The sequence below is a fragment of the Prosopis cineraria genome, unplaced genomic scaffold (assembly GCF_029017545.1).
Source record: "Prosopis cineraria cultivar Desert tree isolate PC_DT_omini unplaced genomic scaffold, ASM2901754v1 PC393, whole genome shotgun sequence".
NCBI classification, from domain to species: Eukaryota; Viridiplantae; Streptophyta; class Magnoliopsida; order Fabales; family Fabaceae; genus Prosopis; species Prosopis cineraria.
In genome coordinates, this window is record NW_026555720.1 from 39584 (window position 1) to 44535 (window position 4952).

Sequence of the window (4952 nt, forward strand, 5' to 3'; positions counted from 1 at the left end):
TTTTTTTTTGGTTGAAGAAATTGTTTGATTTATTCATTTATTCTGGAAAAATGAAGAGAAGAAAGTGATTTTTTTTTTTTTAAGTTTTCTTTTAGATTGAACAAAAGAAATGAAGTTGCCAAAAGAATCCATGGCATACTACAAAAAAAAAAAGGGAAATAAGTTTATTTAATCTCTTTGTAATTCTCACTTTTGAGATTCTTTGTTTCCCTGGATTGCATTGTGACTTTCTCATCGCAAGCAGCGACTACAATTTATGGATTGAGATCCAAAAGTGGTTTATTATATTTGCTTTTCTCCTCTCTTCCCAAAGGATTTCAAAATTATAACCAACAAAATGTTGGTTTTTAACCTCTCTTGATGTTTTCGGGACATTATATTAGAATCTAGCCTCTGCTTTAAATTGCATCTCTAATTTCTTCTGATCTGGGATATGTATCTAATCTTCTAAAACGGAATTGAATCTACCATCTCTATGATTTCGCGTTTCCATAATCTCCATCATTTCCATAATTTCCCTACATTATTGTGTCATAATAAAATTCCACAACCCCTTGATAATGTGATGCTTGTAATCCTCAAAACCCTCATTTAAAGTTAATGACTTGTTTAATTCCGAACCTGAAAATATGGACCAAATAACCTTAACGTGGTATAAACATGGTATGGCTATTCGCTTTGTTTTTGTTGTCAAGGAATGATGTAGTTTTCTTTTATCAAAGTGAGATAGTTCTCTCTTCTTCCCCTTAACTCCTGAGCCACCTTCATTGGCAATGGTTTCAATTGTTCAATAATAACTTATATGATGCTATCGGTTCTAAACCCAAAACAAAGATCATAAGATGAAAGTCACGATAATTTCATAACCTAGAAGCAAATTTAACCTTCAAATGCAAACATCGATCTGAAGGTAAACAAACATATATTCTTTGTTTAGATACGATGGCCTTATTTACTAAATGAAAATGCACATACCAGCTTACAACGTGTTAGAGCTGGTGCAATGTGATTTGAGCTCCATGTTGTGGTTGAAGAGTCATAACTGTGTTAAGGAGCATGAACGTAAGAGGGAGAGAGCTCCCATGAGAAATGTCGTAAAATCTTAGCTAAAGCCATCTTAGCTTCTAGCATGGCAAAATTTTGGCCAATACAAGTCCTTGGTCCCCAACTAAAAGGAAAGAATGCTAACTGATCCTTACTTGCCCTGTAGACTCCCTCAGAGAATCTCTCTGGTTTAAACTCGTCTGCATCATCTCCCCAAATTTCAGGATCATGATTAAGTAGCAAAATAGGCAGTGTAAGATCAACTCCAGCTGGAAGTGTGATGTCTCCTATCTTTGTCTCTTTGTATGTATGTTGATACAAAGCAATCACTGGTGGATATAACCTCAAAACTTCATAAAGTATCATGTTTATCTGCAGAAAGGTGATGTTTTTAGAAATGCTTGATGAATAAATGTATCTTTCAAACCCAATTTAATGCGTTGCAAGTACTTACTATTTTGAAGTTGGCTATGGTTCTGTAGTCCAATTCCTGCTCCTGACCGATTTGTAGAGCCTCCTTCCTTGCCCTTTCTTGCCAATCAGGGTGAATGGCTAGTACTATCATTGTCCATGTTAGCCAACTTGAGGTTGTCTCATGGCCGGCAACATAAAACTGCTTGCACTCCTCTACTACATCTTCCTCTGTCATCTGATCATCACCATTGTTCTCTGTGATTGATTGTAGGAGCTGACCTAGTAAGTCATCATTTCTAGACTGTCCAAGTCTCATTGAATGCTTCTTCCTCTGTATCAAATCTCTTAACATTGATCTGACCTCTGTGTCCAGTTTTTTTCTTCTCTGGTTTTTCTTTGTTGGGATAAACCTAAAGTGATGGCGATGGATTATTTTGAAACTATATCAATTATGAGGGGAAGACAAGAATATCTCTCATTACTCAATATGGTGACTGCTATTACTGTAAAGTACAAAGAAAAATAAAAGGCAATTCTATCCACTTCTGCCACATTGAGGTAATGATTAATGAGAATGAATATATCAGGAGTATGATCTATAGAAAACATTTCCATTAGTTGATGAATGACATGTTAACATGAACATGATTCAAGCTTAATTAGCTAGTTTCAGTGAAAATGGAACAGAATAAAGAAAATAGTCAGGAACCTGAATCCAGGAAGGTATAAAGTCTGCATGGCTTCAATAACCAGAATCACGAGCTCTCTCAGAAGTTCGAAAATATGCTTCCCTTCTTCATAGTTGCTACCAAAAGCTGACTGAGAAATAACATCAGCAGTAAACTTTTGAAGCTCAGGCCAGACATCAATGTCACATTTTCCTTCAAGGTTAAACATGTTCTGCCATCTTTCTATCATACTGCTACAACTGGTGGAGAATACTGGTAACATATCCTTTCAAGAGAAAAACCGGACATTCAAAGACAGTCCTCAAGTCAGGAGAATAGTTTATTTCTTGTAGATTTATTTATGCCAAAGAAGATGATAATCAGTTTTGGTATTATAAAAATGATACCTTCAATCTCTCTAGGTGGAATGCAGGATTAAGAATTCTTCTGCATCTTGCCCAATTATCACCCTCTAAAGTTGTCAGTCCCCTGGTTATAATGAGAATGTTTGGATTTAATGGTGGCTTCCCAAAATGACCTCGCTTGTTAGATAACACCTCAATCACCAGCTTTGGATCCTTGATTATCAACCTTGGACTTGTCCCGGACCAAAACATTGATATCTCACCTGCGGAATTTATAGTTATATATATGTATATATATATAATCATACGGTGACAGCAATGAGATCTGATAATATAGACTCTGTAGAATAAGTTCTAATGCTGTCCATGTCTGCTTCTGGTTTAATTTCTCAGTTTTTTTTTTTTAAACCTTTCGTACAGTTATAGGAGATCTGAGTCATAGCTAAAAGCCAGATCAAGAACTTATGATCATTATGCCCTTCTATCACAATACTTGTGAGATATACATTAATACTCACACTAATTACAGTTTCTAACCCCATAAAATGAATATGAGGAAACTAAAATGACCAAGTGCCATATAATTCAGGACAAGTTACCATATTTCTGCATATTCTTCAGAGTGAAGGGATCAACTCTGGAAACAATCTTGTGATCTAGTGTCATAGGTTTGGACCAAGCTTCAGTTATCAGCTTCACATATTCTTTCATGTCTCCAATCAGAGGCCTATAAGTGGTACCCATGATTCCTTGTTGCTTTAAGTGCCTCTGTAACAGTTTGGGTTTCCACCAAATGGATTGCAAACCCCTCAGGACCCCATAAAAGAGCAGACCTAGAAAAGCTATCAGTAGTGGAAATAGCACTATGTCATCCATGTTTAGAAGCAAGGTCGTCTGATGGCTCAACAACTCTCATGCCATGAAATTTATACAAGAGAGTTCAATTATGTATCAAATAACTTTATGTAAAGTTTCGGTCAAATGTTGTTTTTTAACGGAAACGTGTCAAACATGAACTTTTTTCAATACAAATTCCATTTGTTCTATAGTCATGCTCCGTTTGTCTTGGAGAAGAAGGCGAAGTGTCTCTAGAAACAATCAATTATAATTTGCAAAGAGGTTGAGGTTCAAGTTTTCTTTTAGTTGCCAGGTGACCAGATTTTAAATTGGAATCTTATCCAAATATATTCAAGTTAAATCAGCTATGGTCAACTTCTGTCCATTAGGATGAATTATTTGTAGCTTGCAAAATATTATTAATGTCACGTCGCAAAAAAAAAAAATTACTTGTGCGTGAAGCTCAAGTGTCATATAATACGGAAAGGAAAGAAGGAAGCCATGCAGTATCTTGAGACGAAATTAAAGACTTCGACTCGTGTGTGCGCGCGCGCGCATAAAGCAACGGAATTTTTTTTTAAAATTATTTAGGAAGAGGTGCTTTTTTTCCCCATATGACTTCAAAAGTTTGATTATTTATCTTTTAAATGCTTGTTTTTAAAATAATTTAATCAATATCAGTTGCTTCAAGTTATTCAACATTTTATTTCAAGCAAAGTCTTGAATTCGTGTCTAATATTGTTACTAGAAAAATGTTATACTCTTGTCATCCAACCAGGCTCTATCTAAATTAATTGATGTGACTTTTAAAAATTGATCAATGCTTAAGAAAATATAAATAAATGATAGAATTATGAAAAATAGGATACTATTTTACAGTTCTAAAAAAAAGTTAGGTGAAGTTTTAATATTTTAAAAAAATTATACATTTTTTTCAATTATACCCTCATTAAATATCATATATAAGTATTATAATAATAACAATTAAAATATCAATGTATGATTTTTTTCAAAATAAATAATAAATGAAGTAGAGGTGTAGTTGAAAAATGATTATAAAAATTATCTAATGCTTTATTTTTTGGACCAAGAAATACTTTTAAAAGATGCCTTATATTATAATATGGAGGGAATCATTAAGTTTTTTATATGGCTATCTTAAAAAAATTGTACATTTTTCCTATTATACTCTTATTAAATATAATATATAAGTTTTTTAATAATGAAAATTGAAATTCCAATGCATCCTTTTTTTGAAAGGAATAATAAATAAAGTAAAGGTATGGTTGGAAAATAATTATAAAAATTATCTAATGCTCTATATTTAGACTCAAAAATACTTTTAAAAGATGCTTTATATTATTATGTGGAGGGAGTCATTAATTTTTTTTTATGTAACTATCTGGTCATGCCAAATCCGAGTATTATTAAGTTTAATTAGGAATAGTTTGTCAAAAAGCATTTTCTACATTCATAGAAACTCAATTTCAAGATCTTATTCTTAAGTGACCATAACACCCTTTACAAAGACTAGCGCTGGTTAGTGTAGGGAGTAATTTTTTTTTGATATAAACCATCCGGTATTCTAGAATATCATGGGTTCATTGCCCACCCCCCGCAAGGA

The 4952-nt window shown here is 33.3% G+C and overlaps 1 pseudogene; it reads right to left on the reverse strand.

The window, feature by feature from the left end:
• Positions 1 to 838: 838 nt before the first annotated feature.
• On the reverse strand, positions 839 to 3374 carry LOC129296902 (cytochrome P450 CYP72A616-like; annotated as a pseudogene).
• Positions 3375 to 4952: the final 1578 nt, after the last annotated feature.